The sequence below is a fragment of the Mobula birostris genome, chromosome 5, assembly GCF_030028105.1.
Source record: "Mobula birostris isolate sMobBir1 chromosome 5, sMobBir1.hap1, whole genome shotgun sequence".
Taxonomy (NCBI): Eukaryota; Metazoa; Chordata; class Chondrichthyes; order Myliobatiformes; family Myliobatidae; genus Mobula; species Mobula birostris.
Genome location: NC_092374.1, coordinates 170,734,061 through 170,746,722, shown reverse-complemented (window position 1 = coordinate 170,746,722; position 12,662 = coordinate 170,734,061). Strand labels below are relative to the sequence as shown.

At 44.1% G+C, this 12,662-nt stretch overlaps 1 protein-coding gene and 1 non-coding gene across 2 annotated transcripts in view; one reads left to right on the top strand and one right to left on the bottom strand.

The window, feature by feature from the left end:
* Positions 1–2,279: 2,279 nt before the first annotated feature.
* Positions 2,280–2,351, bottom strand: trnad-guc (transfer RNA aspartic acid (anticodon GUC)). The gene has a single exon. It is a non-coding gene; the product is annotated as a tRNA-Asp (tRNA).
* Positions 2,352–12,232: 9,881 nt separating this feature from the next.
* tmtc4 (transmembrane O-mannosyltransferase targeting cadherins 4) overlaps positions 12,233–12,662 on the top strand; it is a 39,144-nt gene continuing 38,714 nt past the window's right edge. Inside the window, exon 1 of the mRNA XM_072258857.1 lies at positions 12,233–12,312. The gene's annotated coding sequence lies outside the window, so the exon portion shown is untranslated. The remainder of the gene's footprint in view (positions 12,313–12,662) is intronic.

Sequence of the window (12,662 nt, the reverse complement as noted above, 5' to 3'; positions counted from 1 at the left end):
TATCTTTCTCCACAGCTTCCGCCAATTCCAGAGGGATCCTACCACCAAACATACAATTACCTCCCCCCCCACCCCCACTTTCTGTAGGGATCACTCCCTCCATCATTCCTGTCCATTCGAGCCTCCCCACTAATCTCCCTCCCTACAAGCTGCCTAAGTGCTACATCTGCCTGTTCACCTCCTCCCTCACCTCCATTCAGGACCCCAAATCCTTACAAGTGAGGCAACACTTCACCTGCAAATCTGCTGGGGTCCGTCTATTGTGTCCGGTGCTCCCGATGCAGCCTTGTCTTCATCGGCGAGACCCAACGTAAATTGGGGGACCACTTTGTCGAGCACCTCCGCTCCACCCACCAAAAGTGAACTTCCAGTGGCCAAGCATTTCGATTCTAATTCTCATTCCCGTTCTGACATGTCGGTCCATGGCCTCGTCTTGCGCCGTGATGAATAAGGACGACCTCAGGGTGGAGGAACAGCACCTTATATTCTGTCTAGGTAGCCTCCAACCTGACGACATGAATATCGAATTCTTATTCTGGTAAAAAGAAATTCCCTCCCCTCCCCTCTTCTTCTATTCCCTACTCTTACGTCTTTTCGCCTGCCTGTTAGCTTCCCCTGGATCTCCTCCTTCCCTTTCTCCTATAGTCCATTCTCCTCTCCTATTAGATGCCTTATCTCCAGCCCTTGACCTTTCCCACCGGCCTAGCTTAACCTTTCACCTTCTAGCTATCCTCTTCTTCCCCCCCCCCCCCACCCCACCTTTTTATTCTGGTGTCTTACCCCTTCCTTTCCAATCCTGAAGAAGGGTCTCTGCTCAAAACACCGACTGTTTATTCATTTCCATAGACGCTGCCTGACCTGCTGAGTTCCTCCAGCATTTTGTGTGTGTTGCTTTGGATTTTCAGCATCTGCAGAATTTCTTGTATTTATAAGTTCTATAAATACTAAGTTTATTGTCAAAATGAGGGTGATCAATGAACGAATATGCCATCATTTCCGAAATTGTACCAGAAAATGTTGCAAGTATTAAGGAAGTTAAAGAAGATTTTGCTTTTGCAGACACTTGTGCTATTCAATTTTTGAAGGTTAAAAATAGGGATTCGTTTTTATTTAAGCACATCTTACAAACTGGCTAATGTTGCTCTGCACGAGTCTGCCTCCTGGTGGGTGTTAGAAAATATTGCAAAGGAATTTGGGGCTGAACGAGTATATGAGGAAAAAATAAAGGCTTCATGAAATTGTGCACTTTTGCGTTGTAAAACTTTTTTTGTTATCTTTACTGGTTTTTTTACATTGATTCTGAGTAGAAGCTCGTTGCATTACGGCACAATTGTCTCCCTTATGAAGTTATATAGTTAAATGAATCAGAATCAGGTTTATTATCACCGGCGTGTGTCGTGCAATTTGTGAATTTAGCAGCAGCAGTGCAATATATGGTAACGTAGAAAGAGGAAAAAATAAATAGGCAATTAAATAAATCAATTACAGTAAGTATATCTATGTATATTGGATAGATTAAAATAGTGCAAAAACAAATAATATATATTTTTTAAAAGTGAGGTAGTGTTCATGGGATCAATGTCCATTTAGGAATCGGATGGCAGAGGGGAAGAAGTTGTTCCTGAGGGATCTTCAGCAGGTGTAAAACAAAATACATTGAAAATTATATCTAAGGTGTTGTGTTCCATAGATGCCTTATTCTTTAGACGTATTTAAATATTAAAATAATTATTATAAATTCATCTTTGAGGTAAACGATACAGAAATCTTAACAAATTGCACTTCAATGACGGTTCCGAAAGTCGTTTGAAGTTATCAGTGTCATGGTAATCGGATTCGCATGCAAACTCTTCGACTGATGCAGAGATGTGGAATTACATCAAAGCTTCTTTCTAGTACAAAGGTTCTTTTACAAACTGCAAAACCTCTAAAGAGAATAGCAACTTTGTTTTGCCGGCGGGGTGAGGGGGGGGATTGTTGCTCGCCGCCGGGGGGACTTAAGGGGTTCTCACGTTTAATTTTGTTCATTCTTTGGGGCACCTCTCTGTTTTCATGGATGTTTGTGAATGAAAAGCATTTCAGGATGCATATTGTATACATTTCTCTGACATTAAATTGAACCTTTGAAGTGTGGGTTTTTCCAATTATAACGGCATCTGAAAACTTTTTTTAAAAATATATTTTACTCTATATTTAAAATATTATATTTTAATGAAAGCGTCGATGGTGAAGATGGTTTATTTTAAGTTTGAGAGGGGGGGGGAAAAAGAAGCAGGCGCCTCCCCGGCGGGGAATTGAACCCCGGTCTCCCGCGTGACAGGCGGGGATACTAACCACTATACTACCGAGGACTCGGCATGCCTGGGCTTCCTCAGCAGGCCTTATCAGGTTGGACACGTCAGCTTTCCGTTTCCATGGTTATTTCAATTCGATTAACCACTAGAGATTAAATCACCACAGAATCGACATCATTTCATTACGAGCAACACACACAGAATTCCTGTTGTTTAATTTCATTACGATGTGTTTTTTTATTATTTCATTTATTTAAATTGAAACGCATTTGCAGTCACTTACAAAAGATTATTTTTATTCCATTACACTCCTTAACTGGTGAAATTTAAAAATTACTTTGCCATATCATTAGACGTAGGACCAGAATTAGGCCAGTAGGCTGCTGCACCATTCAATCATGCCTGATCCTTTTTCCCCTCCTCAGCCCCACTCCCCGGCCTTTTCCCCGTAACCTTTGATACCGTGGCCAAGCGAGAACCTATCTAGCTCTTCCTTAAATACACCCAATGACCTGGCCTCCACTGCTGCCTGCGGTAACAAACCCCACAAATTCACCACCCTCTGGCTAAAGAAATTTCGCCGCATCTCCGTTTTAAATAAATGGCCCTCTATCCTCAGGCTCTGCCATCTTGTCCTAGACTCCCCCACCATGGGAAACATCCTTTCCACATCTACTCTGTCGAGGCTTTTCAACGTTCAAAAGGTTTCAATGAGATCCCCCCTCATCCTTCTAAATTCCAGTGAGAACAGAACCGGAGCTATCAAATGGTCCTTGTACGATAACCCTTTCATTCCCGGAATCATCCTCGTGAACCTCCTCTGAACCCTCTCCAATGCCAGCACATCTTTTCTTAGATGAGGAGCCCAAAACTGTTCGCCTCACCAATGCCTTATAAAGCCTCAGCATCATATCCCTGCTCTTGTATTCCAGACCTCTTGAAATGAATGCTAACATGGCATTTGCCTTCCTCACCATCGACTCAACTTGCAAGTTAACCTTTAGGGTGTTCTGCACAAGGACTCCCAAGCCCCTTTGCATCTCAGGTTTCTGGATTTTCTCCCCGTTTAGAAAATAGTCTGCACGTTTATTTGTACTACCAAAGTACATGACCATGCATTTTCCAACGTTTTATTTCATTTGCCACTCTCTTGCCCATTCTCCTAATCTGTCCAAGACCTTCTGCATCCTACCTGTTTCCACAACACTACCTGCCCTTCCACCAATCTTCATATCATCTGCAAACTTGGCAATAAATCCATCTATTCCATCATCTAAATCATTGATATACAGCATAAAAAGAAGCAGTCCCAACACTGACCCTTGTGGAACACCACTAGTCACTGGCAGCCAACCAGAAAAGGATCCTTTTATTCCCACTCGCTGCCTCCTACCAATCAGCCAATGCTCTAACCATGCCTGTAACTTTCCTGTAATACCATGGATTCTTAATTTGGTAAGCAGCCTCATGTGTGGCAGCTTCTGAAAGTCCAAATATACAACGTCCACTGCATCCCCTTTATCTATCCTACTTGTAATCTCCTGAAAGAATTTCCAACAGGTTTGTCAAGCAAGACTTTCCCTTAAGGAAACCATGCTGACTTTGTCCTATCTTGTCCTGTATTGCCAGGTAATCCATAACTTCATCCTTAACAATTGACTCCAACATCTTCTCAATCACTGAGATCAGACTAACTGGTCTATAATTTACTTTCTGCTACCTTCCTCCCTTCTAAAAGAGTGGAGTGACATTTGCAATTTTCCAGCCCTCTGGCACCACCCAGCGGAACGACCACTCTCAGAGCACCAAATTTGTTGGTGTTCACCTGGTGGAGAATCTCACCTGGTCCCTCAACACCAGCTCCATAGCAAAGAAAGCCCAGCAGTGTCTCTACTTTCTGCGTACAGAGGTTGTATTGAGAGCATCCTGAGCAGCTGCATCACTGCTTGGTTTGGGAATTGCACTGTCTCGGATCGCAAGACCCTGCAGCGGTTAGTGAGGTCAGCTGAGAAGATCATCGGGGTCTCTCCTCCCGCTATTACAGACATTTACACCGCACGCTGCACCCGCAAAGCTAACAGTATTGTGAAGGACCCCACACACCCCTCACACAAACTCTTCTCCCTCCTGCCATCTGGCAAAAGGTACCAAAGCATTCGGGCTCTCACGACCAGACTATGTAACAGTTTCTTCCCCCAAGCCATCAGACTCCTCAATACTCAGAATCTAGACTGACAACTACATCATTTATTATTATATTATAACTTGTCCTCTACTATTCCTATTGTCTTGTTTATTAATTATTGTACTGCCCTGCACTGTTTTGTGCACTTTATGTAGTCCTGTGCAGGTCTGTAGTCTAGTGCAGTTTTTATGTTGTTTTACATAGTCCAGTGTAGGATAAAGGGGAAGCCTTTTAGGACCGAGATTAAGAAAAACTTCTTCACACAGAGAGTGGTGAATCTGTGGAATTCTCTGCCACAGGAAACAGTTGAGGCCAGTTCATTGGCTATATTTAAGAGGGAGTTAGATATGGCCCTTGTGGCCACGGGGATCAGGGGGTATGGAGGGAAGGCTGGGGCGGGGTTCTGAGTTGGATGATCAGCCATGATCATAATAAATGGCGGTGCAGGCTCAAGGGGCCGAATGGCCTACTCCTGCACCTATTTTCTATGTTTCTATGTAGCCTTGTGCTGTCTCACATGGTCTAGTGTAGTTTTGTGTTGTTTCATGTAGCACCAGGATCCTGGAGGAACGTTGTTTCGTTTTTACTGTGTCCTGTACCAGCAGCTTATGGTCGAAATGACAATAAACTTGACTTGACTTGACCATGCTGAAGTCCAATGATTTTTGAAAGATCATTACTAATGCCTCCACAATCTCTACAATGACCTCTTTCAAAACCCTAGGATGCAGTTCATCCGGCCTAGGTGACTTGTGTACCCTTGGGTCTTTCAGCTTTTTAAGCACCTTTTCCCTTGTAATAGTAACTGCACTCACTTCTCTTTCCTCACACCCTTCAACATCTGACACATTGCTAGTGTCTTCCACAGTGAAGACTGATGCAATATACTCATTATCTCCTTGTCCCCCACTATTATTTCTTGGGAACCATTTTTTAGTGGTCCCATATCCACTCTCATCTCTCTATTTTTTACATACTTGGAAAGGCTTTTACTGTCCACTTCGATATTGTGTGCTAGCTTGCTTTCATATTTCATCTTTTCCCTCCTAAAGATTCTTCTGGATGCTCTCTGTAGGTTTTTAAAAGCTTCCCAAATCTCTTTCTTCCTGTTAATTTTTGCTTTGTTGTATGCCCTCTGTTTTGCTTTTACATTAGCTTTGACTTCCCTTGTCAGCCACGGTTGTACTATTTTGCCATTGAGTATTTCTTTGTTTTTGGAATATGTCTATCCTGCACCTTCCTCATTTTTCCAAGAAACTCTGCCATTGCTGCTCTGCTGTCATCCCTGCCAACATTTCCTCCCAATTTACTTTGGCCAACTCCTCTCTCATATCACTGTAATTACCTTTATTCCAGTGAAATACTGCTATATCAGACTTTACTTTCTCCCTATCAAATTTCAAGTTGAACTCAATTATATTGTGATCATTGTCTCCTAAGGATTCTTTTACCTTCAGCTGCCTAATAACTCCTGGTTCATTACATAACACCCAATCCAGTATAGCTGATCCCCAAGTAGGCTCAATGACAAACTGCTCTAGGCATTCAATTCTCTTGACATCCATTACCAACCTGATTTTCCCAATTGACCTGCATGTTAAAATCTTCCATGACTACCATAACATTGCCCTTTTGACTCGCCTTTTCTATTGCCCATTGTAATCTATGGTCCACATGCCACCTACTGTTGGAAGACCTGTATATAACTGCTGTCAGGATCCTTTCACCCTTGCAGTTTCTTAACTCAATCCACAAGGATTCAACATTGTCTGATCCTATATCACATCTTTCTACTGATTTGATGCCATTCTTTACCAGCAGAGCCAGGCCACCTCCTTGCCTATCTTCCTAACCCTCTGATTATAACGTGTAACCTTGGACATTCAGCTCCCAACTACAACCATCCTTCAGCCATGATTCAGTGTTGGCCACAACATCATACCTGACAATCTGTAATAAATCACCCATTTTATTTCTTATATTTTGTGCATTGAGATATAACACTTTGAGTACTGTATTTGCTACCCTTCTTGATTCTGCATCCCTAATGCACTGATACTCACCCTGCTGGCTGCAATTTTGTCCTATCATCTGCCTACCTTTACTGACAGTCTGACTACATGCTATCTTTGCTTTTTTACCATCCGTCCTATCCTGAGTCCCTTTTCTCCGGTTCCCACTCCCCTACCAATTTAGTTTAAACCTTCCCCAACAGCTCTCACAAACCTGCCCATGCATTTAGGTGTAACCCATCACATTTGTACATATCATACCTCCCCCAGAAGAGATCCCAATGATCCAAGAATCTGAAGCCCTGCCCCCTGTACCAGCTTCACAGCCACGCATTTATCTGCTAAATCATCCTGTTTCTACACTCACTGGCACATGGCACAGGTAGCAATCCAGAAATTTACTACCTGGGAAGCCCTACTTCTCAGTTTTCTGCCTAGCTCTCTAAATTCTCTCTTCAGGACATCCCATGAACATATAGTTTTAACCAAAAAAAAATCAAACTTAAAAGTACACCTGTTGCTATATTCCACATTATTTTGGTGATGTTGGTAGAGGGATAAATATTCGTATCAAGACATTGGGTAGAACTCCCTGAAACTCAAAATGTGTCTGCTTTTGAACTCTTCTCAACTCTAACCAAAGGTCATTGAACTGAAATGTAAGACCACAAGAGATCAAGTTCAAGATTATTGTCATCTGACTGTACATATACACAACCCGAGGAAACAAAGTCCCTCCTGACCATGGTACCCACAATACATATATCAAGCAAAATATGATCACAAATAAGTTAATAAAATATAATTCAAAATGCATGGGAAGTGTGCAGCACAGGTAAACAGTAAGCAGCTCGCAGTCCTAGTGACGAGACCTCGGTGGTAGCAGGGTATTCATTAGCCTCACAGCCTGTGGGAAGAAGCTGTTACCCATCCTGGCTTCAGTACCTCCTCCCTGATGATAGTGGGTCAAAGAGATTGTCGGTTGAGTGACAGGGATCCCCAACAATGCTTTGGGCCCTTTGTCTACAATGCTCCCAGTAAATGTCACAAAATGGTGGGGTGTTGGGGGTAGTGAGACTTCAGTGATCCTCTCGGTGGTTTCCACTGTCCTCGGTAGGTTCTTCTGGTCCGATGCCTTGCAGCTTCCGTTCCACACAGTGATGCAGCTAGACAGGAAGCTCTCAATAGTGCTCCTGTAGAAAGAAGAATCAGGCTATTTGGCCCATCGAGTTGCATCTCCATTCCGGCATGGCTGATTTACTATCCTGCTCAACCCAGTTCTCCTGCTTTGATACCCTCTACTAATCAAGAACCTATCAACCTCTGCCTTAAACATATCCAATGACTTGGCCTCCTCAGCTGCCCATGGCAATGAATTCCACAGATTCACCACCTGGCTAAAGAAAATACTCTTCATCTCTGTCCTAAGGAGATGTCCTCATAGTCTGAGGCTGTGCTCTCTGGTCCTAGACTGACGTTGAGTGCAAGGTTGTTGTTTTGACACCACTTACCGATCTATCTCACTCCTGTACGACTCCTCATCACTATCTGAAACTCTGCCAACAACGGTTGTGTCATCAGCAAATTTATAGGTGGCATTTGAGCTGTGCCTGGCCACATGGTCGTGGGTATAGAGAGAGTCAAGCAGTGAGCTAGACGCGCATCGTTGAAGTGCGCCTGTGCTGATTGTCAGCGAAGAGCAGATGTTATTTCCTCTCTGCACTGACTGTGGTCTCCTGATGAGGAAGTCAAGGATCCAGTTGCGGAGAGAGGTACAGGCAGTCAAGCTTTGGAGTGTGTTGATGAGTACTGAGGGTATGATTGTGTTGACCGCTCTGCTGTAGTCAATAAACAGCAGCCTGACGTAGATATTGTTGTTGTCCAGGTAATCCAAGGCTGAGTGGGGAGCCAGAGAGATTGCATCAGCTTAGGCCTATTGTGGCGACAGAGGGTACGGGTCCTTGCTTAGGCAGGAGTTGCTTCTGGCTGCTCTGGATAAGGTAAGCTTCTTGCTGTTATGGTCAAGAAGCAGGAGTTAGGGGACAAGCATTCAGCACATCGATACAGTTCTGACCTTCAGCAGGATCCTGGCTGATTTAACGTTCCTTGCCCTCTTTCCCGCAAACCCTCTCTAAGGGAGATTAAAAATCTCCTTGTCGTGGTTCTAACTGCAATCGAGGCACAACAAACATTCTGACAATTGCACCTTGGTACGGAGGCACCAATGCAGAGGATCACAAGAGGCAGCCGTTCCCTCACGGACACAGTCAAGGACATCTTGAAGAGGTAGTACCTCGAGAAGCAGTATCCATCATTAAGGACCTTCATCATCTGGGACTTGCCCTGTTCTCATCAGTACCATCAGGGAGGGGGTACAGGAACCTGAAGGCCCACACTCAATGAGTCAGAAACAGCTTCTTCCCCCTGAGCCATCAGATTTCTGAATGGTCCATGAAGCCGTGAACGTTACCCCTTCATGCCTTACATTGTACTGTTGCCACAAGACAACAGATTTCATGACGTACGTCTGTGATAATAAACCTGATTTTTGATTCTGACGATCTGCTGGAGGAACTCCAGCTGGTCAAGCGGCATTTGTGGAGAGACAGGAATTCTTGACACCACAGGCAAAAGCCCTCCCCACCATTGAGCATATTTACATGGAGCACTGCCACAAGGAAGCAGCTTCCATCATCAAGGACCCCTATTATCCAGGCGATACTCTGGAGGTAGAGATGCCTTACGTCCCAAGCCACCAGGCTCAGGAACAGTTACTCTTGGTGGTGAAATCAGCAAAGCTGATAAGTAATGATGCTTCCTCTCAGAGGGATATTTAGAATCAGAATTAGGTTTATTATCACCAGCATGTGTCGTGAAATTTGTTAACCCATCAGCAGCAGTTCAATGCAATACATAATATAGAAAGAAAAAAAATTAATAAGTAAATCAATAACCATATAATAATTACAGCACGGAAACAGGCCATCTCGGCCCTTCTAGTCCGTGCCGAACTCTTACTCTCACCTAGTCTCACCAACCTGCACTCAGCCCATAACCCTCCATTCCTTTCCTGTCCATATATCTATTCAATTTAACTTTAAAGGACAACATCGAACCTGCCTCAACCACTTCTGCTGGAAGCTCGTTCCACACAGCTACCACTCTCTGAGTAAAGAAGTTCCCCCTCATGTTACCCCTAAACTTTTGTCCTTTAACTCTCAACTCATGTCCTCTTGTTTGAATCTCCCCCACTCTCAATGGAAAAAGCCTATCCACATCAACTCTATCAATCCCCCTCATAATTTTAAATACCTCTATCAAGTCCCCCTTCAACCTTCTACATTCCAAAGAATAAAGACCCAACTTGTTCAACCTTTCTCTGTAACTTAGGAGATGAAACCCAGCTAACATTTTAGTAAACCTTCTCTGTACTCTCTCAATTTTATTGACATCTTTCCTATAATTCGGTGACCAGAACTGTACACAATACTCCAAATTTGGCCTTAGCAATGCCCTATACAATTTCAACATTACATCCCAACTCCTATACTAATATACGTATATTAAATAGATCAAAAATAGTGCAGAACAGAAATAATGTATAAAAAAGTGAGGTAATGTTCATGGGTTCACTGTCCAATTAGAAATCGGATGGCAGAGGGGAAGAAGCTGTTCCTGAATCGCTGAGTGTGAGCCTTCAAGCTTCTGTACCTCCTTCCTGACGGTAACAGTGAGAAGAGTGCTTGTCTTGGGTAATGGGGGTCCTTAATAATGGACATCACCTTTCTGAAGCACCGGTCCTTGAAGATGTCTTGGATACTATGGAGGTTAGTACCTAAGATGGAGCTGACTAGATTTAAGACTTTCTGTAGCTTCTTTCAGTCAGGGTTAGAATCAGGGGTTCACAACAATGGCTTGCCTAGTGAGGACACAGGTTTCTTCACCCAGGAGTTGGTGAACATTTCGAATTCTCTGTCCAAGAGGTCTGCAGAGTCAGAAAGTGCTGGAAGCACTTAGCAGGCAGACAACACTGGTGGAAGAAACTGAAACAAAGTGAAACTCTCAGATCAAAAATGTTATGACAATGTTTGACGCAGTTACCCCTGTTTCTCTTTCTGCAGATGCTGCCTGACCTGCTGTGTATTCTCTGTTCAATTACAGCTATTCAGCAGCTGCAGCTTTATTGATTTTTCTCAGCTGTGGCGAGCCAGTTGCTGATCACATTTAGGACAGAGATAGATAGATACAAAATAAATCAAGAGATGTGGGTTGATGCAGGAAAATATTCCTGAGATAAGAAATCAGTCAGGAACGTGGAAGTTAGCACAGTGAATGGTGTGGCCATTTCTTGCTTACGTTTCTTATGAATATTAAAATAGATCTGGCTGCATCATGACAAAGTAGAAATGTTTCAAGGAGACACAAATATCTGCAGAACCTCCCACAAAAGGAAACAAATTTCATGTTGTATGTGAGTGATGATAAACCTAATTCTGATCCGAGTCTCTGTTGTGGGCTGAGACTGGAAAGGGGGCAGGAAGAGGGGAATCATAGTTGGGGGAGAAAAAGGAATGGAGAGGGGAGGGAGCAGGAAGCAACACAGAGACTTCTGTGATGATCAATAAACCAATTGTTTGAAATCAAATGGCCTTGCCTATTGACTCCGGGCTGGGTGTGTCTGTACCTGCACCACCCCTTACCCCGGCACTCCTTCTCTGCCATCTGTCCCACACCCCTCCAGTGGCACTCCACCCTCGCCATTCCCAACATCTTTTGCTCCCACCAAATTTACAAACTTGCGCTCCACTCCACGTTGACAAATACAGTACTGTGCTTTGATAATAAATTTACTTTGAACTTTTGGCTTTGATCAGTCAGGGCTCTGAGTAAAAATGTTGGGACATTTTGCTGCAGTCGTACAAGACATCAGTGAGGCTACACCTAAAATATTATGTACAGTTGTTACCCTGTTACAGGAAATGCATCATTAAGCTGAACAAGATTAACAAGAATGCTACCAGAACTTGACGGTCTGAGTTTTAGGAAGGGGTTGGTAGGCTAGGACTCTACTCCTTGGAGTGTAGGAGACTGAGGGGTGAGTTTAAGGAATTGTATAAAGTCTTGAGGGGTATGGATGGGGTGGATGCAGTGTTGTGAAATCAAAAACAGGAGGGGATAGGTTTAGGGTGAGAGGGGAACCATTCAAAAGGGACCCAACAGGCAACTTGTTCACACAGAGTGGTGTGTATATGGTAAAAGCTGCCAGAAGAAGTACCATTGAAGCAATACCAACAATTAAAAGACAGCTCGATAAATGCATGGATAGGAAAGGTTTAGGGATATGGGCCAAACTTCGCAAATGGAAACAACAGGAATTCTGCAGATGCTGGAAATTCAAGCAACACACATCAAAGTTGCTGGTAAACGCAGCAGGCCAGGCAGCATCTGTAGGAAGAGGTGCAGTCGACGTTTCAGGCCGAGACCCTTCGTCAGGACAGATCAACTTTGATGTGTGTTGCTTCGCAAATGGAATCAGCTTAGAAGGGAATCTTGGTCTGCATGGACAAGTTGGGTCGAAGGGTTGTTTCTGATAACTCTATGCGAAGCGGAGTTTTGCAGCACCTCGCATCACTGGGGATCACCGCTCAGGCATCCCGGGACTCGCGGCGCATGCGTACAGAAGGCTCGGGGGCGGGCTGAAAGCGGTGGCACATGAAACCTCTTCCCCCTATTCCACGCATACCGGCGGTGTTCACACCTTGGTTCCCCTCATCTCCAGTGGACGGACGGTTCCGGGGCCCGCGACTATATTTCCCGGGAGGTAAAAAAAATACAAAAACGAAAGAAATAAAACTAACAAAGTTATATTTCCAGGGCCGGAGGGACTACAGAGGGATGCGGCTTCTGTCGGCAGAAGAATTGTTGGGAGGGGGACGGTGGGAAGCTATCTGAAATGTAAAGGTTTCCTTCTCCAGGGATGAGGCAGTAACTTGGGAGCATGCCTGCATTTCTCTTCGTCTTCCACAATCTCCCCTTCCTCCCTGACGTCTGACCCCTCTCCCTCCTGAGTGTGTGTGGAGGAGACACAAGAGAATCTCCCTGGAATCAGATTGATGCTCATGGGATCATACCTTGCACAGATTGGCTGCCACTCTCAGACATTTCAACATC